At 47.9% G+C, this 24,731-nt stretch overlaps 1 long non-coding RNA gene across 1 annotated transcript; it reads left to right on the plus strand.

The window, feature by feature from the left end:
* Positions 1-12,411: 12,411 nt before the first annotated feature.
* Positions 12,412-20,483, plus strand: LOC144691237 (uncharacterized). Its single transcript, XR_013579070.1, has 3 exons — positions 12,412-12,826; positions 18,095-18,184; positions 20,406-20,483. It is a non-coding gene; the product is annotated as an uncharacterized LOC144691237 (long non-coding RNA).
* The last annotated feature ends 4,248 nt before the right edge of the window (positions 20,484-24,731 follow it).

Below are 24,731 nucleotides of genomic sequence, written 5' to 3' on the forward strand. Positions count from 1 at the left end.
GTTGCTTTTTCTAAATAAACAAATAGGAACACAGGAATGAACATAGGATCATTGAACCAGGACAGTTGGCCATTTAATCCCTTGAGCCTATTCCGCCATTCAATGAGACCATGGCTGATCTGCCACCTAACTCCATAGATCCACCTTTGCCCCATACCCTTTCATACCTTTGGTTAACAAAAATCTATCAATCAGATTTAAAATTTACAATTGATCAATTGTTGTGCGCTGAAGGGAGTTCTGCCACCCTTTGGTGTTTCATAATTTCACACCTGAAAGGACTGCCTTTAATTTTTAGGCCATGGGCAGCATCGTCCCAGATTTGCACTAAGTGCGGTAGTAGGTAGGAAAAAGAACATTTTACCCATTGGCCACAATGGCCGCTTTTCACGCCATATCATCCCAATCCCGCCTCATTAAACATGAATTCCCAGGAAACACACCGGGTCGCTAGGGGGATGGGCTCTCATTCGCTCGCCTCACCGTCGCATCAGGCCTTCAGTAAACCGGGCGCCATATTTAAAGGGCGCCCCTGCACAGAGCTAACACTTTTCAAGGGATCGGAAGCTGCTGTAAAGCCATGGCTGCCAAAGGGAGAAAACATGCTGCCCCCAAATTTACCAACGCCTCCCTCAAGCACCTACTGGACACAGTGGAGGTCCACTGCAAAGTTCTCGACCCCTATTGGGTGAAGGCCAGCAAGGAAGGTCACCAATCCAGCATGGGAGGCGGTGGCAGCGGTGGACAGCGTCAATGCCCTGCAAAAGAGGACAGCCACCCAGTGCTGAAAGAGGATGAATGGTTTCATCTGTTCTGCCAGGGTAAGTCACTCTCATCACTCTCAACTCTCACTCTCACAAACCCATCACACATCCACAGGGATCTCACACCTTAAGGAACAACACCACTAACTCTCACACACACCCTCACATCTCCATCAGGCTCATAACCTCTCAAGCTCGCGTCTTCATCCCATCCATGGCTCCGCTCACCACACAAACATTCCATGCAGTAACATGTGTCCTGCTCATACTCTCTCCATCTGTTCTCATGCAGGAGAAGCTGGCTCACACCAGCAGGGAGAAGTCCCAGACCGGGGTGGAGTGGCCCACATTAGGCCCCTCAATTTGAGGAGCGTGCCATCATGCTGACTGGTGAGGATGTGGACTGTACCTGCGGCAACGGTGAGGTTGACGGTGAACACCCACTTGAGGATCCTGCACCATATCATCCCTCTCTCAACTGTGAGTGCTCTTTCCTGCTTTTGACCGTGCTGACGTGCACTAGTTATCTCTGCTTTGGTTCACAGGGAGCTCTGCCAAGCAACCAACACCCTTAGCCAGCCAGTACCTCAAATTGATCAATGTCCTCACCTCCAGCCAAGAGGACACCTCCTCCTTGAAGAGCTGGAAATAAGCAGCCTTGAAGACCCATCACAGCGCTTACCCACACTCTCTACCAGCTCAGAGATACTCACCTCAGTGGGACCTAGATCTAGAGCAGGCTCGAGTTCACAATCTGGTGGTCACCGCATGGACACATGTCCGCAGCAGGAGTGGGCAGGTTCAGCCAGCCTAGTTCCCGGCACTCGGAGGGCTGCTGGGGAAAAGACATCTGTGAGGTCCGAGTCAGATGACAAGCCTCTGGATTCGGCCTTCCAACTCATCGTTGACAGTTAGCAGAAGGTGGGGGAACATCTTGCAGAGCTGTTGGAAGCCCTCAACAGAGTGGCATGCGTGTCGGAGGAGTGTGTCTGCCTGCTCTCTGATGGAGTGATGTCCACATATGCACGTATAGAGGTCTCCGTGGGAAGGATGGCAGACGCCATGGAGACCCTGGCCCAGCAGAATGCGGAGATGTGCGCAGACCTGCACTCCACTGCGGTAGCCATGTAAGTTCCTGCAGTGGCAACGTGAGAGGGAAATGGGGCACTTCGACGTCCCTCCAGATGCTCCTTCCCCTCAAGGTGTCAGGCCGGGGCCCTCAGGCACCTGAAGGGAGGAGGAACGGCAGCTGGACACCCTGGGTCATCCACTCAGGAATCTCAGAGGCTGTCCTCTCCCTCTGCATCCCCTTTGCCTGTGAGCCCCTCAACCTCATCCTCTGTCACTGCAGAGGGAGCAGCTGGCCCACAGGAGGACAGCCAAAGCAAGCCGGAGCCCTCAAGGCCTTGGCTTTCCAGAGGATGCATGCCGAAGTCATCAGATGCAACAGGGGCAACCATTGCACAGGCTGTCTCCACCCCTGCTGTGGACATTAGGGGAGCACCTAGAAGTGGTAGGCCTAGAAAAGTTAAGAATTTCTGATCACAGTTGGTTGCATGGGTGAAAACATTTTGTCACTTTATAATCTGAAAATATATTCACTTTCACTGAATAATGTGTTTTAGGTCCATTTACAGGCTTTGCATGTCCTCCCACTGCATTCCACTCCCACTAGCAGTTCAGCTGCACGCAGTCAGCCCACGAGTGATTCTGAAGGGAGAGGTGTGTGTGTGGCAGGGCCTTTCAGAGCCTTGTACTAGCACTCTCCCACACACGCAGAGCCTTCCTCCATCACACTCAACTCACTGTCCTGAGCATTTTCAATGCTGCCTGCTGGGGTTCTCTTTCAGTTGTTCATCTGAGCTGACTTGCATCTCCAGCCACCCACTGATCGCACTCCCATGGAGTATCTGTTCCCACCCAACACCAGGCTCCTTTCCCTTTCGATTTTGCAAAATGGTACTGCCCCCCCCCTCCCCACTCCTGTCCTTTCCCCTCCCTCAGTCACCCAAGTCCTTTCCCCATCACTGTCGACTCCCCTGGCATCACCTTCCACCTCTTCACCGTCACCTACCAACCAGGACCCTTTTCTTTCCAGGATTTCCAGGTGAACATGCAGATTCCCTACCTTCCTGAGAATCCCGTCCCCATCCCATTGACCTCCCCGACCTCCTCCTTCCTACCCCCAGGGTCTGCGTCTGCCTCCAAATCCCAACCAACCTCGCTCGCTGTCTCTCCTACCGCTACCTTCACACCCTCACCCTCCTGCCCTACCAGCTCACTCTGCCCTCTCTCATACTGACCATTCTATCCTACCACGCCCTCCCTCATTTCATTCCCCAGTTGGCAGTCATCAACTCCCCAGACCCGTCCCTTACACGTTCACCTGGACATCCACCCCCTTACTCCTTCCTCCACCCTTACTCCTTCCTCCACCCTTACTCCTTCCTCCACCCTTACTCCTTCCTCACCCCAGACTCCGTTCCCTGGCGAACTCCTTCTCCTCCACGAACTTCCTCCTCCCCTCGGACACCTTCCTCCGCCCGGAGTCCTTCTCCCCTCCAATCTCCCTCCCCTTGAAGTCCTACCCACTTTCAATTCAAACTCCTTCCACCCACTGAAGTCCTGCCCCTCTCCAAACTCCATCCTCCACCTGAAATCCTACACCCCTCCGAAATCCTTTCACCGCCCCCCAAACTCCTTCCCTTACACCTTCCTCCACCCTTACACCTACCTCCCCAGTTGCCATATTCTTCCCCGTTACACCCTCCTCCCCCTGTACACCCTCCCCCCAACACCACGTCCCCTGACACCATTGTTTCCCCAACCTCACCCCCCACCCCCGGTACTCCTTCCTCTCTCAGTCAAACCTACACCTTCCTCTCCACCCCCGCGACAATCATCCGTAGCAGAGCATGGCCAAGACAATGATGACCCGAAGCAAACCTTAAACAGTGACCTTTCACCTTCAGTGAGCTGCTTTGCGGCGGAGCCATGTCCATTAGATTCCCCCCAGCATGAGGTGCACATTCCTCCAGATAGCAATTGCTGTTGGGCTCCATCAGCTTCTGCTCCTTGGATGTCCACGATGTGAGCAAGGCCCTGCCGGTAAGTCTCGACTTTACCTGACGCCAACGGGCATGGAAAGTTCCACCCGATACCTCCCAGTCCTAGACTCCCAATATAGAACCAATGAGCCCTATAGTGACAATAGGATGTGTAAAAAAAGCCTTAAAAAAACATTCATTCATTGATAACTTTCCACTTTCTTAAAAAAAACCTTTTTACTGTAGCTCAATCATGGGTCAATCATCCAGATCCTTTAAAGTATTAAAAGCTGAAACTGCAAGAACTTGAAACCTTTTTTATCTTGTGTAAGCAAACATTGTGAAATTCACTGAAGAGATGGAGAGTCAGAGCTGTCAATGAAACAATGGGCGGAATTTTCTGAGGCTGCTGGCGGGGGGAGTGTGATAGGTGGTGTGCGCGGAAAATATGGCGGGACCCACTTCACGACGGCGTGAAGGTAGGTCGTGATCTTCCACTTAGCCCGCCGATGGCGAGCCGCGTTTCCCGACATCGGTCGGCAGGGAGCTAATTGTAATACATTAGCATATAATTAAAAGGCCATCCCACCAGGCTCTTGGAACCCCACGTATCGTCCGTCCACGTCAGCGGGAAAGCACGTTGACGTGTTTCACAACAGCACGCAGGTGATGTGCACTTGGCGGCCTTCACTTTGGGGGAACGGAGGTGAGTGAGCAGCAGCATTCTCCACTGCTCACCCATTGTTTACAGGCCTCAGGGGCACCCGGGGGTCAGGGGAAACTGAAACTGATGCCTGGCCCCACAGGAGACTGCCAAGGGGTGGCAGGTGTCTGGGGGCAAGTGCTGGCCAGCCTTGGGGGTGACTGCTGAGGAGGGGGATGTCTGTGGGCAAGTGCTGGCCAGCCTCGGAGGTGACTGCTGAGGGGTGGGGGGGTGTCTGGGGGCAAGTGCTGGCCAGCCTCGGAAGCGACTGTTGGGGGATGGGGTCAAGTGCTGCCCTGGCGCTGCATTCCGTGCACAAGCAATTGAGGTGGGGGGCAGGGTAAGCGAGGGAAGCGGCCACGCATTAGGGGCACCTGTGTAAACTGACCAGGCCTCTGCAGCTAAGACATCAGGAGCAGCCACAGTGATATGATTGGGGTCAGGCTCCTAGCCTGCCCGACCACGCAAGCATTGTTGAGGAACCAAAGGGCCACCAAGTGCTCTATAAACATCCCCCCCACCCCCCCCACTCCCCGTGCCCCCACCCTGCCGGCACAGACTTCAAGTCCACGACCACTTTATTGGACCATGGAGCAGTTGGACTGCACACATTGTACAATCTCCTGCCAACACTGGCCATGTAGCAGTCGCTGCTGGAGGTGCTCACAGCCCCTTGCAATCTCAGCATCCTGGTTTGGACCGGTGACCCCCATGTAGCAGGTTGACAGGGCAGCCATGCAGCGCACTCATCTCTGGCCATCCGAGGGGTAACCTGGGGTGACCTGCACTCTCCGGGAAGCGTTAAGGGGCGGTCACACAGGGCCAGGAAAGGTGCTGAGTACAGCCATGATAACCACGCCTCTCTCTCTTTCATGCTGCAGGAGGACCACGTCAGGATCATGGAGCCTGGTGACCTAGCTGTAAGCCCGATGGCCTACAGAGAGCGGAGCAGACGGAGGAGAGGGCGACTGAGGCACCTGGATACGCAAAGGCAGGAGCATCAACGTCAGGAAGAAAGGGCAGCAGGGACTGGTTGGCGCCTAGCAACACCCAGGGTTTATAGACACCGCCTGCCATTCCTGCAGATAACTGCGAACCAGTGTCACTGATGACTACACATGTCTAGGGACCTGGTGGCTCACATCTGCCATTTACTGCAGGACTTGCTGCCAAGGGGACATGGAGGGCATCCACTGCCAGTGGCTCTGAAAGTGACCGCAGTGCTCAATTTCTATGCCAGTGGCTTCTTTCAGGGCTCCACAGGTGGTATCTGTGGGACTTCACAATCCACCACCCACAAATGCATCCATGAGGTCACGGATGCCATCCTCTCCATGGCACACAACTTTGTGCATTTTGCCTAGGACCGGGACAGCCAGGATGCAAGGGCCATTGGATTCGCCCTGATCTCAGGATTCCTACAGGAGCAGGGTGCAATTGACTGCACTCATGTGGCACTCCGGTCTCCATTGCTACACTTGGTGGACTTCATCAACAGCAAGGGCTTCCACAGTGAATGTGCAGCTGGTGTGCGACCACCAGAAACCCACCCTGCAGGTGTGCGCATAGTTTCCATAGAGTGTGCATGATGCCTACATCTTGAGTTGCTCGCAGATTCCTGCTGTCTTCCAGGGTCCACAGATGCTACAGGGATGGCTCCTCAGGGACAAGGGTTACCCACAGAGGCCATGGCTGATGACACCCGTGCGGCAGCCTCAGACTGCAGCAGAGCGACAGTATAATGAGACTCATGCTGCAGCTCGCAACTTGGTGGTGCAAACCATCGGGATGTTGAAGATGGTTCTGATGCTTGGGCCAGTCTGGTGGAGCTCTGCAATACAGTCAGCAGAGGGTGTCATGCATCGTTGTCATCTGCTGCGCCCTTTACAAACTGGCGCTGCAATGGGGAGACGAGCTGTCTGAGGAGGAGATGCAGGAGCTGCACGTCTCCTCCGATGAGGAGGACGCCGACAGGGGTGAGGGTGAGGGGATTCTCGGCGGTGATGACGACGGGAATGAAGCTCTCACACTGACTAGACGAGGCAGGCGCACTCAGGAGGCCCTCATAGCTGCCAGATTTGTGGAGGATGATGTCGACATGCAGTGAGGTGTCTCCGTAGATCCTCAAATTGCACTTGTGAATGTTTGACTGTGAGAATGCTCCTGTCATGGGGATGCGGTGGAGGCCCTAATAGTTGCTTGATTGCAGGAGGATGATGACAACATGCAGTGATAGATATAGACCTATAGATCACAGCCTCTGAGAATGTCTGACTCCTGTCTGGCCGAGGGCAGCTCGCTTGTGCTCCGTGATCAGGGTCATCTCAGAGACGCAGCCATGAAACTTTAGATGCAGCTGATGCTGTGTCCGCCTTCAGCATCTCAGCCCTTCAGGAGCTGGTGCACAGCATCACTGGTCACAGATGCTGGTGAGATGGGGGCCAACCCCATCTTAAAGGTGGTGAGAGCACACAGGGTGTATGAGAGAATTCTGTGGCACCTGTCCACTACATTCTGGCAGCAATGACCAGCACTGTCGAGGTGCAGGCATCAGGGAATGTGAGGCTGGACCATCACTGTGGTCTGAAGGCTGCATGGAGAACAGGGAAGAGGCCCTGGACTGAGGCACCTGCCTTTTATCTTGTGCAGAAAGGTTTCACATCTGAGTGACAAGAACACTGCTGATCAGAACAAGGAGCCATAGGCAGGGAGACATTCTTAGGAGTTTATTGACAATAGGGAACCGTGTGTACAAGTGATTAACACCCGTGCCCAGGCTGTGCACCTACTTTTACCCAATTTTCCTAACCCTGCCTCTACGTCTTGGTGCTCCCTGGACATCCACAGTGGAGGTGGTGGCAGCCTGTGATTGTGACACCCTGTCTGTGATACTTTGGCGGGCATCCTCTGGAGGGCTGAGACTTGGAGGGCCCCGGCCTGCTTTTGGGGTCCTGCTGTGTGGCAGTGACACCCTCCTCGGTCTGTGAAGCTCGACCTGCGGAGGTCACAGGAAGAGGGGAGTCAGATGGGCCGGTCAGTCCCAGAGTCACCTGGGTGGATGTCCCCAGAGCGTGCACCTGCTGATCCTCCTCCTTATGGAGGCCCGAGGGCCCCAGGCTGACTCTGTGAGTGGAAAGGGTAACTGGAGTGAGATCGAGCTGCCCAGCACCCCTCTCACGTACACATTGTTGGAGGCCAACTATGGCATTAGTGATGGAGTTAAGCCCAAGCAGCAATGTAGGAGTGACATCCTGGACCAAGGTCTCCATGGCGGCTGCCATCCTGCCAGTGTTGACCTCGGTGCGTTGCAATGCCGACGCTATCACCCCAGCCTGAAGATGGACGGACTCCTCCATCGTGCCTTACAATCTGAAGAGTGCAGCGGACATCCCTTCCTGATGTTCCCGAGCTTGCCTTTGCAGCTCCAGCAACTGTGACATGACCAAGTCCAGAGGTTCATCATCTGACTCGGACTCAGCAAACTTCTGGCCTCCAGCAGTCCTCCGAGTGCCAGGGGCCTGGGAAGTCCCTGCCTCCGCCTGCTGTGGATCAGAAAGTGTGATGTGCTCGCCAGATTGTGATGCTGAGGCTACTCTAAAGCTAGGTCCCACCTCGGTGTGTGTCTCTGCGCTGGTGGAGGGTGTGGGTGAGCACTGTAATGGGACTTCAGGGAGGGTGCCTTCAGATTCCTCATCAGAGGTTTCTTTGGAGCTTGATTGGATGCCCAGGGTCGTGGACTCTGTCGGCTGTTTGGCAGATGTACCTGCAAAAGCAAGGGGAGATAATTAGCGCATGGCAGTGGCCTGTGAAACAGGACATATCACTCATGGCATGGAATGTCTGATGGAAATTGCACTGCTGGATCCTCAATTGGTAGAGCAGCACCAACCTCACCATCAGCACAGGACCAGTCCCGGTCATCGCCAGCCAGCTGGATGGCTCTGTTTTCAAATTCTGTCAGAACTTTGATCTCTGGCATCCCTCTACCTGTCTGTGACCTTTCTCTCCTGTTGTGAGCCAGCCTGTCCTGCATGGATAGAGATGGGGAGAGTGTATCAGGATGCCTGCCGGGCCAGATGATGAGTATGCCTGGCCTGTGTGGGTGGTGAGCGGTCCCATGGATGGGATGAGGACAATGATGGTGTGTGTGAAGGAGTGAATGGTGATGTCCCTTGCACTGGCAGTGAGTGAGGGCCCTGTGGATGTGTGATGGGTTTGTGAGTGTGTGAGTTGGGAGTGATGAAAAGAGTGACTTACCCTGGTGGAACGAAAGGAGATCATTCATCCTTTTGCAGCACTGGGTGGCTGTCCTCCTCTGCAGGGCGTTCATGCTGACCATCACTGCCACCGCCGCCCAAGCCGGGTTGGTGACATTGCCACCCATCCTGTGGCCAGAGCAGGGGTAGAGCACATCCTGATGGGCCTTCACGGCATTCGACAGTCGCTCAAGGGACCCATCATTGAAGCAGGGTCTGCAGTCTTTTTGTCTTTGCTGGCCATGTCTCCCGGGCAGTGGTGGTGAGCTGGTGGTGATGAGCGCTTTGCTGGCAGTTGCCTTTTAAAGATGGCAGCCGGTGTGATGCAACAGTGGGGTGATGGCAAGTGGGCGAATAAGACCCCGCCCGCCATGGAAACGGCATGTTTCCCGGGAGTGAATATATAATGAGCTGGTCTCAGGAAGATATGGCGTGAAAACCCGCCATTTTCATCGGCGGGTAGGACTCCATTTTACCCACCCACTACTGCACCTAGTGCAATTCTGGGAAAATTCCACCCAATGTTTTCTCTGGGACTCAGCTGTTTCAACACCCTGATGGGTTTCTGGGCTCTCAGCCAAGCCTCATTATGTATTCTTGGCTGAGAGCTCAGGCATCCATTAGAGTGCTGAAACACCTGAGCCTTCCTGAAAACATTGCTTGGTTGAAAGCTCTGGCTCTCTTATCTATGCTGTCAATTGCACAATGTTTATTTACACAAGATGAAGAAGTTTCAAGTGCTTGTCATTCTGCTATTGATACTTTGAAGGGACTGGATGTTTGACACTTTTATTGGGCTCTAGAAAAAGAGTTTTTTAAGAAAGTGGAAAGTTATAAATGAATGTTTTTTTTAAAGCTTTTTTACACATACTATTGTCACTTTACTGTTTATTGGTTCTATACAGTATATAGTGGGCAAATGGGCACTTAAGTGCCATAGCTTGGCATGAGTGGCCAGAAAGGTTGGTTTGGGGGCGTACCTAGGCAGGGGGCATGAGGAGCTGTAAGGGGTGGGTGGGGGCACCCTGTGGCATGGGGACATGAGGTACCATAGGGGGTGGATGTGGGTCATCCTTTGGCATGGAGGCATGAAGAGGGCCTTTTCAACTTACCTTTCAAAAGGTACCCTCGTGCAGACTATGTTTCACAACACTTTTGAGGTGCCATGGACCATGACTCCATGAAAATTGCAGAGGACTAGGATATGCCTATCCCCGCAATGGAGCCAGGGTGCAGGCTCCCAGCTCAAACCAGGCTGTACCCTTAAAAGGCATTGTTAAAAATTGGAAACCCTGCGAATGGGGTCAGGAATCCCGGAAGCAGGTCCTGGCCACCATTTTTAAAGGTGTGCAGGGTCTTCTTGACTTTGTGAAAATCCAACCCATTGTGTTCAAATCCCTCCACACTTGTCACCCTTCCATATCTCTGTAACCTCCTTCAACCCTGAAATCCTCTGAGATCACTGCATTGGCTCTTTCAATTCTTGCACAACCCTGATTCATCATTCCACCATTGCTGGCCCTGCCTTCAGCTATGTAGGTGCTAAGCTCTGGAATCCCTCCCTAAACTTCAACACCTCAATCCCCAGGTTGTGCTGAGTTTGATTAGTTTAATCAGGTTACCAATGAGGGCACTACAATTAATGTCAGCATCCCTGATCTATGCTGGTGAAAAATTAGTCAGCATTTCCATTCCTGGTTAGAGGTGTCAGCTGTGGCTCAGTCCATAGCACCCTTGCCTTTGAATCAGAGGGTTGTGGGTTCATGTCCCACTCCTGGAAAACCAAGAACTGTGATTGTACTCGAAAGAAGTTGCAATCTGTGACTGTTGGTAACTCGAAAGAGTTTCCATTCCTGGTTGCTATTCAGTGATCCCTGTTGGAAAAGGGAGAATTGAATTCAATTGTGATTCTCCTAATGATTCAACAGCCTATCAGAAGTCAGTTTCTAAATTCACATATGAGGAACCAACAACATAGCCAACAGACAGTGGAGGACTGTCAGTATCAATAGAATTCTAGCCAGTGTGAGTGAGTAGAGAAAACTAGACAGGGGGGTGTGGGAAAGAGTCCTTAGCTGCTAGTTCCATAGGCTTCTCTAAAAGTGTGTAAGCTGGAAATTATCTCTTATCTTCCATCCCATCAAAAATGGAACACCAGTTGCTTATCTCCAAATATGGGATGGAACCAGTACCCAACTGGCAGCGCACATTAAAAGAGTAATGAGGGTGGTTATGAATTTGATTCATAATGAATCCAGTTAGTTGCTCAATACTGAGGAGATGCTGATCTAGTTTGATACTTGCATTATGACACTTTTTTCTGGAGCAACTGATTAATGGAGGAGGGTTTCAGTGGAGAGATCTTCATCCTTTTCAGTATGTAACATCACTGATTTGGTTTCAATTTATTAATGCCAGCTAGGACCTAACCTTTTGAAAATCCAAGTATATTATAATCACTGATGTATTTTGTCTGCTATTTGTCATAAAATTCCAGCAGATTGATGAGCCAAGACAGAGTGCTTCTAAAACTATGTTGACTGTCCTCCATGGGTTTTGAAAGTGTCTTAATACTATTTTTTGGAAAAATATACTTTATTCATAAAATGTCTGAAAGAACATTGCAAAACATTTCTAAATGGCCGTCACAGAAAGTACAATCACATTCAACTTTTCCACATGGATCACGAGGTGCTTCGATACAATCAATTAATATTACAGTCATTTCAATATGGTCATTACAGACAGTCAGACAGTGCAATGGTATTGGAGTTATCGACATACATCATATTGCGCCCTGAGGTGCTTCAATTCAATTATGATACATTTAGTATTCACTACATACATTCATTGCGAGTCATACAGCCCGAAGGATCTACACAATTCCCAGCCCCTCTGTGCACTATGGCTGAAAGTTCTTAGACAGCGACCTTTCCCCATTGCGCCTTTGCGGCAGCTGCCCCAAGCTTTAGTGTGTCCCTCAGCATGAGGTCCTGGACCTTGGAATATGCCAGTCTGCAACACTCGGTCGGGGACAACTCTTTGCACTGGAAGACCAACAAATTTCAGGCAGACCTAAGAGCATCTTTCACCGAGTTGATGATTCTCCAGCTGCAGTTGATGTTTGTCTCGGTGTGTGTCCCTTGGAACAGCCCGTAGAGCACAGAGCCCCCTGTCACAGCACTGATCGGGATGAACCTCGATAGAAACCACTGCATCTGTCTCCAGACCTTCTTTGCAAAGGCACAATCCACAAGGAGGTGAACAATGGTCTCTTCACCACAGCCACCTCGAGGGCAGCATGTAGGAAGGATCTGATGGGGAGGGCCTTTCTCACCACCAGCCAAGCTACACCTTGGTGCTTGTTGGAAAGTTTGGCGATGAGGCATTCTGCCAAATGACTTTGACAGTCTGCTCGGGGAACCGTCCCACAGGATCCACCATCTCCTTTTCCCGCAGGGCCTCTAGGATGTTACGTGTGACCACTGCCTGATGGACTTGTGGTCAAAGGTGTTTCTCTGTATAAATTTTTCCACAAGGGACAGGTGGTATGGCACAGTCCAACTACTTGGAGCGTTCCGCAGCCGCATGGCCAGACCCATCCTTTGCAACACTGGGGACAGGTAGAACCTCAGCACGTAGTGACACTTGGTGTTTGCGTACCAAGGGAAGTACCTCAGTACTGTCTTATAAAACAATCATGCATTTCCTACCTACTGCTGCTGGTAAAACCGACTAGTCCATGGTTCCCTGACTCTCACCTCACTTCCTTATTAACATTACTTAAACAACGTAACACAATCAGATCTCAATGTAACCAACACAAGAATAATGCAGAAGATTCTTGCAGTTAGCAGCACATGTAAATTTTAATGATTGAGCAATTGCTGTCGTTGATATGCATGACTAGACCTTGCAATTTTACTAATTTGTTTCCTGTTATTTTATTGTCTTTCCAGTGGTTGCATTTCAGATTGAGTGCAAAACTGCTGACATGGAACCGCTAAATTGGAAATGCTCTGGAGACCAAAGCTGGAGTTTGTTGTGCATATATAGGTAACAAGGGATACCTGTGTGGAAAGTTTATAATGTCATAAGCTCTGTTATGGTCGATCTGTACGTGAGCTTAGATCTGAAATGAAGCTGGGCAGATTGACAGTTGGAATCGTAAGCCCATACATCGGTTTGTTCATACATCTCACTAAAATAGATTTTCGGATCGGTAACACCTAATTGACCAATTTAACATCTTTTTCAGTTTTCTGGTCAGGTTTTGGACTGGTGCAAGAAACATACCTCAGTTGGAATTAATTGTATTTGATTAGCCCTTGATCATGCCAGTTAGCCCAATATGCAGTTTTTTTTTTTGGCATTCTCATTGTCTTGGTGTTCCACCCTGTCTGAATAAAATGGCTGGTCAGGGTTGTTGGGTGCTGTGGTTCCGGGTGTGCATTTAATGTAAGATCTGTAGCAACATTTTGAGCTAATTTGTGAACTTTTTTTTCCTCACTTTCACTTTGTTTCCAAGCCCCCTCCCCCCACAGTTTCTACATAGTTGGTATTTTGTTTCAGTATGTCCATGACACTGGGACATCATTTACTTATATTTTTTGGACATGGGAGGAGGTGAAGTATGAGGTGCCACAGGGGAATGATCCTAGACAGGTCAAAGGCAAGCTGTACCCACCTAGCAGTAAGACCCCTATGCACATTTATAGGGAAATGTGCATCTTTGTGATCATGACAATGGTTCAGCACATCAACTAACAACCATAATCCAGGATATAATTGTGCTGTCTGTTGCAAGGCCCCTCAATCTCTAATGTGTATCATTAGACTAGCACTATAAATAGTAGCGACGGCAGCTGTGTCCTCAGGTCCTCTTTCCTTGACCCCATCCAAACATACCGCAATTACAGGGAGTGTCCTGAAGTGCCAGACAGCATCACTATCTTTGCTTCAAACTTATTTTGAACCACCTCCACTTTGAAATCCAGGAATGGAGGTTGGAATGTTACAATGCTCCAAAAATTGGTGACAGACTCAGTTTTTTACTTGCACAATTTTAAGCCAGGTAATTTTACTCCAAGCAACCTTCACATATGCTGAAATATATTTTACAGATAATAGCAGCTTTTGCAGGGGCTGTGAACATTCTTGTTTCAGTAGGCTACCGCTGACCTTGTAGATCTCCCTCTCTTCCGCTTTCTTTAGATCAAATTTGACTCTCTTTATCCACCTAAGTTCCTACTTGCCAGCTTTGTGTCCACATTTGGTGACCATCCTGGATGCATGCTTATAGAGCTCACTGCTTTCCTGCTATTTTCTGGAGTCACATCAATGTTGAAATTAAATATGAGAATTTCCTTTGAGAATATTATGTATTATGAATAGTTTTTTTCTCTCTTTTTGCAGAGAAATCTGTTTTGCTTATGCTGGTGATTTTTCAGCTAGAGTGCACTTCAGTGACCTAAAATTACCTTACAACATTTTGTTCTGTAACTTGCCATTAATCATTCATTAATGACCTATTGTCACATAGTAAAAGCCTCTGAACGTAATACCTTAGTCATAAAATGTGAAAATAAGCATTTGTGTCAACTTACTACAGTTGTATTTATTGTTATGGCTGGGATTTATCTGAATGAGATGTCTGTCTGACTGCCACCAGACCTGCTGAGTTTTTCCAGGTATTTCTGTTTCTGTTTTTGTGCTGAAGTTTGCTTTGGTGTTTAAAATAAAAGTTACAGTGTTAGATGTGTCTCCAGCTCACACATATCAGTGCTCAAGGCTATTGTTTCATGTAGATAAAAGCAAAAAACTGCGGATGCTGGAAATCGAAAACAAAAACAAAGATACCTGGAAAAACTCAGCAGGTCTGGCAGCATCTGTGGAAAGGAGCACAGTTAACGTTTCGAGTCCGCATGACTCTTCAACAGAACTAAGGAAAAATAGAAAAGGGGTGAAATATAAGCTGGTTTGGGGGTGGTGGGGGGTGCGGTTGGGACAAGAAGAGCTGGATAGAGGGCCAGTGATAGGTGGAGATAACCAAAAGATGTCACAGACAAAAGGACAAAGAGGTGTTGAAGGTGGTGATATTATCTAAGGAATGTGCTAATTAAGGGTAGAAAGCAGGACAAGCAAGGTACAGATAGCCCTACTGGGGGTGGGATGGGGTGAAGGAATCGAAAAAGGCTAAAAGGTAGAGATAAAACAATGGATGGAAATACATTTAAAAATAATGGAAATAGGTGGGAAAAGAAAATCCGGCCCCCTCCTACAACTCTTTCTCCGGTACATCGATGATTACTTCGGTGCTGCTTCGTGCTCTCGTCTGGACCTGGAAAATTTTATTAATTTTGCTTCCAATTTCCACCCCTCCATCATTTCCACATGGTTTATCTCTGATACTTCCCTTCCCTTCCTTGACCTCTCTGTCTCAATTTCTGGTGATAGACTGTCCACCAATATCCATTACAAGCCCACCGACTCCCACAGCAACCTTGACTACAGCTCCTCACACCCTGCTTCCTGTAAGGACTCCATCCCATTCTCTCAGTTCCTTCGCCTCTGTCGCATCTGTTCTGATGATGCCACTTTCAAAAACAGTTCCTCTGACATGTCCTTCTTCCTTAACCGAGGTTTTCCACCCACAGTAGTTGACAGGGCCCTCAACCGTGATCGGCCCATCTTCCACGCATCCGCCCTCACACCTTCTTCTCCCTCCTAGAAACATGATAGGGTCCCCCTTGTCCTCACTTATCACCCCACCAGCCTCCGCATTCAAAGGATCATCCTCCGCCATTTCCGCCAACTCCAGCATGATGCCACCACCAAACACATCTTCCCTTCACCCCCCCGGCGGCATTCCGTAGGGATCGTTCCCTCCATGACACCCTGGTCCACTCCTCCATCACCCCCTACACCTCAACTCCCTCCCACGGCACCTTCCCATGCAACCGCAGAAGATGCAACACCTGCCCCTTTACTTCCCCTCTCCTCACCGTCCAAGGGCCCAACCACTCATTTCAAGTGAAGCAGCATTTCACTTGCACTTCCCTCAACTTATTCTACTGCATTCGTTACTCCCAATGCGGTTTCCTCTACATTGGAGAGACCAAACGCAGACTGGGTGACTGCTTTGCAGAACACCTTCGTTCTGTCCGCAGGCATTACCCAGACCTCCCTGTCGCTTGCCATTTCAACACTCCACCCTGCTCTCATGCCCACATGTCCGCTCTTGGCTTGCTGCATTGTTCCAGTGAAGCTCAACGCAAACTGGAGGAACAGCACTTCATCTTTCGACTAGGCACTTTATAGCCTTCCGGACTGAATATTGAGTTCAACAACTTTAGATCATGAACTCTCTCCTCCATCCCCACCCCCTTTCTGATTTTTCCCCCTCCTTTTTGTTTTTTCCAATAATTTATATAGATTTTTCTTTTCCCACCTATTTCCATTATTTTTAAATGTATTTCCATCCATTGTGTTATCTCTACCTTTTAGCCTTTTTCGATTCCTTCACTTCACCCCACCCCATCCCCACTAGGGCTATCTGTACCTTGCTTGTCCTGCTTTCTACCCTTAATTAGCACATTCCTTAGATAATATCACCACCTTCAACACCTCTTTGTCCTTTTGTCTGTGACATCTTTTGGTTATCTCCACCTATCACTGGCCCTCTATCCAGCTCTTCTTGTCCCAACCGCACCCCCCACCACCCCCAAACCAGCTTATATTTCACCCCTTTTCTATTTTTCCTTAGTTCTGTTGAAGAGTCATGCGGACTCGAAACGTTAACTGTGCTCCTCTCCACAGATGCTGCCAGACCTGCTGAGTTTTTCCAGGTATCTTTGTTTTTGTTTTCTATTGTTTCATGTCCTTCTTTGTAGCTCTTCATCCTTGGAGGATGAGAGGGATTGCTCTTAATATATAGGCAGTATACTAAATGGGAGCTAACCTTTCTCCCCCTTCTTTTTCACTTTCTCTGAAACGTTTCCATAAGCTCAAGTATATTGTGGCACCCCAAAAGTGGCCGTTTAAAATTTTCACCCTTGTGTTTGTATTCCTTCATGGCATCACACATATCTTTAACTTCTCTAGCTGTACAACTCTACCAAACTCTCCCCTCCCCTCGGTCCTGCCTCTTGTGCATTTGCACCCCACCCCCATTCCCCCCTCCACTCAATCATCAAGTGCTGTACCATAATTTAAAACAGAAAATGTTGGAAATACTCTGCAGGCCAAGCAGCAACAGTAGGGAGAGAAACAGAATTAACGTTTCGGGCTGATGATCTTTTGTCGCAACTGGAAAAAGTTAGAAATATAACAGGAGGGCTGTGCTGTCATCTAGGACTTCCCTCTCTCAGCTTCTCCACCTCCCTCACTTCTTAGAGCTACCTCTTTGACCACGCTTTTGGTCAACTGTCCTAATAGCTGCTTCTTTGGGTCAGTGTCAATTTTTGGCTGTAAAGAGCCCATCAGTTATGTGTGAATTTCTTTGGAATAAAATATTGTACCTCTGCCCACACTAAACTTTCCAGGATATTCCAGGCTTATCAATAGACAATATTTAAAGGACTGAATTTGAGAAACATTTGTCATGATGGACTCATTAATGTTCTGGTGAAAGTTGATTACTGTATTGCTAATTTAAACTGGCTACAGTTGTATGTGAACATTGCTGTCTTGCTGAAAAAAAGTCAAAACACAGCAATGTTTGTTCAGTCAGCTTGATGCTTTTCCTTTGGAGAAATCTGAAACTGATGGTGGGCACACTGGCTCTGAGATTCTGAAGGAGTTTTCCTAATCTTCCACTTTAACTTCAGTTGGAGACCAACAGATCTCCCCAGGGAATCTGTATGATCAGCCATTTCCCTCGGAATCCCATCTAACTCTTGCCAAAGCTAAGCAGGAGAATGGGAGAGCCCTGCCAGAATTTCAGAGCCTGTAATTAGGATTTAAAAGAGCACATTTAGTTCTGAGGGAGACTACATTCCATTCACCGTTAGTGTCAGGTTCTTTTCTGGCCACAACAAGCATGGATCTGCTAATGGGGCGCAAAATTCAGGAGTGTTGGGAGAAGGCCCAAAAGTGAATAGTTTCCATGCCAACAGCACTACTGGCAAATAGTTTATTATAAGGGAAGAATTATTCAGTCAGAGCCTTGGAAACCCATGTCTCTCCCTGCATTGGTCATTTCACCATTTCTCCTATGCCATGACCATTCGGCTGCTCATCTTCCACAACGACATATGTTCCTGTTTATGCACAACACCATCATTTGCAAAAGTTGCAAAGTATTCCTTTTTTTCCCGAATATAGCAACCATTGGAGGCAATTTTAACCTAACTTGCTGGGGGGAAAGCCCATGAGACCAGATGGAACGCTGATTTTAATGGAGACCGAAGTCAGGTGAGATATAAAGCCACCATTGGATTTGATTTTGTCAGTTTCTCAATAGAAATGTTGAGATCCAGCTGTTTCAATAGCTCAAATTCCAAATTTTCCAAAATTTGGGGTGCAGGTTCCCTTTCACTGGCAGCTCAATTACACTGGCAGGTCAAATGCATTAGCAGCCCATCCCGGTTCTTTCCCTCACACCACCACCCGCCCCGCCCCACCATGTTGCCCTGTCACATGGAAAGTTTCTTCAGACATCTTGGCCTGTAGCACACTTAGTTAGGAGTATAGAGACTGATGGCGCAGCAGTTCTTAAAAGGCTGCTGCTGGCCATGGTTAGGGAAGCTGTGGAAATTCCAGAAGTGCTTCCCGTCAGTCCCACCTCCTCTGAGTGTTTGGAACAGACAGATGTTGAGCCTGCCCCCCGGTCGTTGTCAGAATGCTTTTGGGGATCTGGGAGTTCTGGACCTTGTGTAAATTTCATCAAGTCTCTTATGCCTGGGTTCTGCCACCAACTTATCAACTGGTCTGAGGAGCTTTCGGGAAATGGACGTGTTGGCATGAGTTGGGCATGCATTAAATGTCACTATGTATCCTGGTTCAGGTAAAGATTAATGGTTGGAAAAATAATCACTCTTGTGTTATAACATTTCACTAAGAATTGACTAACATTGAACCTGCTGCGTCCCTAAATTACAACAACAAGTTCATCTAAATTTAAAATCCTATAGGGAGGATTACAGTTAAGCTAAAATTATAACTAATTTAGAAAGACTTTACAACCCAATAATTAACCTTCCAAGGGAGGCTAAGTAGTGGAATATAAATTATGGAGCAAAGAAGGGACACAGAGAAACACTAGAAAGAAAAGCCCTACTGAGAAAATGTAAATAATACAGATTATTACATGGCTAGGCATGGTAGAATTTTTATTCTTACAGCTGCATAAGAAAGGATTGGAAATCAAGAAGTGAAATTCAAATACCTGGAGCAAAGGTCCAGTTTGAGACTGTCTAAGATAAATGGGTTCACAATTATGTTTGTGTGTGTTATATTGTATTGCTGTTAGCATGGCTACATTTTATTGGTCTCACCTCTGAGTCAGAAGGCTGTGGGTTCGAGTCCCACTCCAGATACTTGAACATAAAATCTAGACTGACACTCCCAGTGCAGTGCTAAGAAAGTGCTGCACTCTCTTTGCTAAACCGAGGCCCCATCTGCTCTCTCAGGTGGGGGGGTAAAAGATCTCAAGGCTCTATTGTGAAGATGAGCAGGGGGAGTTCTCCCTGGTGTTCTGGCTAATACTTATCCCTCGACCAACAAGACTAAAACAGATTAACTAGTCATATCACATTTCTGCTTGTGGGACCTTATTGTGTGGTAATTGGCTGTCACATTTCATATTTTACAACAATGACTACATTTCAAAAGTGCTTAATTGGCTATAAAACACTTTGGGACCTCCTGGGGTTGTGAAAGGTGCTATACAAATTCTGATTCTTTCATTCTAGTGTCAACTTAGCTAAACTGGTAGCATACTCGATTCTGGATCAGAAGCTTCCATACTTGAGCACCTCACTAGGGTTTCAGCACATAATATAGTCAGAGATTTCCCTGCAGTACTGAGGGAGGGCTGCATTGTCCAGCTGCTGTCCTTCAGATGAGACAGTTTGGGCCTGATAATTCAGGCGGATGTTAATGGTTCTGCTGCCCTATTCAAAGTAGGGAGTTCTTCCAGTGCCTCAACCATCCCTTCTTCCTGCACCTGAAAACAAATTGATCATTCATTTACTTTAAGCATGAGCAGCAATCCTTTAAAAACTGCCATATTCCCTTTTTTGACTACAGTACATTCCTGATGTGTGGTGTCAATTAGCTGACCTCACTTTATAGCTGTACTATCAGAGGTGCCATCTTTGGATGAGACATTAGACCGAAACCCTGTTTGCCCCCTCAGGTAAAAGATCCGATGGCACTATTTTGAAGCAGAGCAGGGGAGTTATCCCTGGTGTCCTGGCTAGTATTTAACTATCAGTCAACATCAGTAAAACAAAACAGATCATCTGGTCATTACCACACTGTTGTTTGTGGGATCTTGCTGTGCACAAATTAGCTGTCACATGTCCTACATTACAACAATGACTAATTTCTAAAATGTTTGGTTCTAACACACTTTGGGACAACCTGTAGTCATGAAAGGCACTATATAAATGCAAGTTTTTCTTTCTTTCAGGAGATCAGACAGTACCCAATGGCCCAGATTTTCGCCATGACAGAGAGCCTCTCCGTCCTTTTTCAGCAATGCTAAAGAATACTAGTGATATGCTGCCTGCTGCACAACATTGCTTAGTAGAGGGGCCTACAAATTAATGATGATTAGGCCATAAGCAGAGCTCCAACGTCTGAGGAAGGTGAGGAGGAAGAGGAAGAAGAAGCCCCTGTCCAGTCTGAAGATTCTGAAAAGGGTGAGGATGAAGAGGCCACCAATGGCAGAGCAGCTGGGAGGCATTAGCCATGTAACCAGGGCTGACTCTGTGCACGAGGGGATCATTGCCAGATGGGTCCTTGTGCAAAATAGATCCTCATAAGGTCTCTCCCATATCACAATTACCATCAGCCAGTCCCTGGTGACATACTTCCACCTAAAGAACCTTGTACTTTGTACACTGACTCCACAATTACCACAGGGACTGCCCATCCCCTACAAGGGAGAGAATCAACATCAATGAGTTTGACTTGGTCACATTCATATGGCTGAAACCCTCACCATCATAAACCAGGGGCCTCATCACATTACAAATACACATGGCAATAAGACCTTCACAATCTGGCCCCATTACATGAACACCAATGACTGTAAATGAAGGGCCCATATGCTGCCATCTTGTCCATAATCAAACCATGCCCACAATGCTGAGTGTGACACTACATAAAACTTACAATCCTATCGGCATGTGTAGGGTTTTATGTTGTAGGATACATGCAGATAAGGTATCTTGTGCATGATGCACCCATAACTGTGCAACAACAGCTCTTTGGAAGAATTTGTGCACCATCCATTCTGGGCAAAGGCCCATTTGAGAGGTTGATCATCCATTGTGAAGTCCCTTTGCCTCAGAGGAGACGTCATTGATTTGTCAGGTGAGTGTTAAGGCTGTAAATGTTGTCCAATGTTAGTTGACCCAGGAATGGATGGTCCATCATGGGCTTTCCCTTTGGAAGAATTGTCATTGTTGTTACCTAATCAAAGTGTACTCTACTGAACCACTGAAAGCAATGGACAATGGGTATCATGTGCAACATTTCCAGCTCCATATACCTCTGCTTATATACCTCCATACACAAAGCACATCCTGTGACACCTGGAATGCAAATATAGCCAAAGTAGTGGGCACAGCAGACGACCAATATTACCTACACAAATATATGGCCTCTCGAATTGCGATGCCTACATCTAGGCCAATATGTAACATTGCCATGCAGGTGAAGGCCTTGCGCCCAGCACTTATCCTTGAGATGTACCTGCTTTCCAGCATCTCCTCGTGGAGCCTGATCATTGAGCCTCCCTTAAAGTCAAACTTAGATGTACAATGTGAGATACAAAAGAGTATCTCAGTGTTTGAGCCTTTGAACACTGGAATCTTATGTGGTATAGCAGAGAAGGAAGAAACCCTCCAAAGCATCACAAATCAGGCAAAAAACTTAATCCTATTGAGATGGAACTCAGCATGCCGCCCTCATTATTACTAGTAAGAACTGCCTTCATAATTTTATTTGAGCTCTCTAGTGTAGAAACCTACACCGAGTCATGTACAAGTGTGAATAAATATATTCAAGAAGTGCTGAACTGTGCTTTATACAATGTGAAAAGTGTAATCAGTGAACCCAGTGTTGCCCTAGGTGAGATGGCACCCTGTGCTCATGCACACTCCAAGGATGAGCTTTGTAGGAGCCGGGGGCAGGCTGCTCATTTCTCGGTCTATATGGCAATGGGGAGTGTTGTGTTCTGCCTCGTCATGCAGGCACTCACTGGGGACCTCATTCAGACTGCGGCCTTTCCATCTCTGCATGGGCAGCTGTCATCACTGGCACATGTACATCAGATGAGGGCTCTGGCAGAGTGGCTGATGAGGTGGAGGAAGATGAGCATGCTGAAGAGCTCTCGGTACCTTCACCCTCAGTAACCCGCACAACCCCAGGTTGACCTTCAGGTGGGATTGATGGTGCTGGCTGCTGGTGCGCAGCAGTCATCAATTCCAACAACTGCAGTGCCAACAGTGTGAGCATGGCATTGTTCATGATTCATCCACCCACTGGGTCTTGACAGTTAACTACCTGACTGCATAATATCTGTACCAGGTAGTGGTGGCAAGACGATGCCATCTCCATGGCTGTATCTTGAGAATCCATTCCATGCTTTCAGTGGTTCAGTAGAGTACGCTTTGATTAGGTAACAACAATGACAATTCTCCCACAGGGAAAGCCCATGATGGACCATCCATTCCTGGGTCAGCTAACATTGGACAACATTTACAGCCTTGACACTCACCTGACAAATCAATGACATCTCCTCTGAGGCAAAGGGACTTCACAATGGATGATCAACCTTTCAAATGGGCCTTTCAGAAGGCCTGCTTTTTATCTGTGTCTGGGTCGCCCAACCTTGGGGCCTTCACTACTGCTGTTCCATGTTCCAGTTCAATGGAAATCATGCCCATCCCTCTAACTTGGTCCAATCCCAGCTCACCAGAATATGAACAGCACTCAAGAAGCTTGACACCATCTAGGAAAAAGCAGCCCGTTTGATTGGGATACCATCCACCACCTTAAACATTCACTCCCTCCATCATCAACACACAGTGGTAGCAGTGTGTACCATCTACAAGATGCAGTGCAGCAACACACCAAGGCTCCTTCAGCAGCGTCTTCCAAACCCACGACCTCTATTACCTAGAAGGACAAGGGCAGCAAATGCATGGGAACAATACCACCTGCAAGTTCCCCTCTAAGCCACCCACCATCCTGATTTGGAATGATATCAATGTTGCTTTACTGTCGCTGTGTCAAAACTGGGAGCGACCTCCCAAACACAGGGTACCTACAGCAGGTGGACTGCAACAGGTCAAGAAGGCAGCTCACCACCTTCTCTAAGGCAACTACGCCCACATCCCGTGGAGGAATAAAAAAATTGTATATTAGAAATAGGAAAAATGGAAATTGTCGAGCTCTGGGCTTTTGAAGCAGAGTTCAAATGATTTTAACTTAGCTACAAATTCATATTAGAACTCTGAAAAATTTACACATCTCTCCTGGAATGTTTCATTATATCAGTAATTCTTTGTTTTGGTGGATGTAAATTTGTGACTTCCTCGATGCTTTGTTTGAGTACACAGCTCCTGCTATGAGTTGTATCTAAATATTCGAATCGTGCAATGATGGCAGTGTCTATGAGTACCTATCATGTTTTGGTTTGTGATAACTTGCCAAATCACCCCATTACCACAGATTAATCTTGTTTTGATCTCGCAATGAAAGAAAACAAGATGAGTGTTAACAGTTTATGCAGCTGTGCCCCACACTAATGCACTCAGTCACCCTAAGTTGCTCAGGTTGTCACTTGAGATCTAACAGTTGTATACCATGGCTCTCCGTAAAGTAGGCCCCAGCTGGTGTGTCCAATTTGGGAGAATGTCAAGGCCTTAGAGAGGATGCAGAGGAGATTCACTTAGAATGGTAGCAGGGGTGAAGGACTTCAGTTATGTGGGGAGGCTAGAGCTGTTGAAGTTCTCCTTAGAGCAGAGAAGGTTAAGGGCCGATTTAATAGAATTGCTCAAAATCATAAGAGGTTTTGATAAAGTAAGTAATGAGAAACTATTTCCACTGGCAGGAGGGTTGGTAACCAGAGGACTGAATTAAAAAAATTGGCAAAAAAAACTAAAGTGGGGGTGGGGGGCTAAAGTGGTGGTTCATGAGGAGAATTTGCTTTTACTCTGACTTGTTATGATCTGGAATGTAATGCCAGGAAGGATGGTGAAAGCAGCTTCAATAGTAACTTTCAAAGGGGAGTTGTATAGGAATTTACAAAGGAAAATTTTGTCGTCTGTGGGGCAAGTGCAGGAGAGTGGGATCAATTGGATAGCTCTTTGAAAAGAGCCAGCACAGGCACAATGGGCTGAATAGCCTCCTTCTGTGCTGTATGACTCTCTGGGGTGAAATGTATCCACGCCAGCAGCACGAATCAGGTTTGTAATGAATCAGAAGCCTATTTTTCACCATGCCCGATCCTCTTTCCAATAGTTTAAACTCTTTTTGGAAACTCATCTCCTAGTCTCACTTTTGCTCTTGTTTAAAATCAAAAATTTTGGCAATATTTTCCAAGTCAATGAAAATAAAAATTGGCTCTTCTTCCCTCTACACATTCTTATCCTTGTGTTTAAATCCCTTCATGGCCTTGCCTCCTCCATCTCTGTAACCTTCTTCTTGCCGTGAACTCTGTGTTCCTTTAAGTCTGACCTCTTGTGCATCCTCTACTTCCTTCACCCCACTGTTGGTGGCCGTA

The sequence above is a fragment of the Cetorhinus maximus genome, chromosome 15, assembly GCF_964194155.1.
Source record: "Cetorhinus maximus chromosome 15, sCetMax3.hap1.1, whole genome shotgun sequence".
Lineage (NCBI taxonomy): Eukaryota > Metazoa > Chordata > Chondrichthyes > Lamniformes > Cetorhinidae > Cetorhinus > Cetorhinus maximus.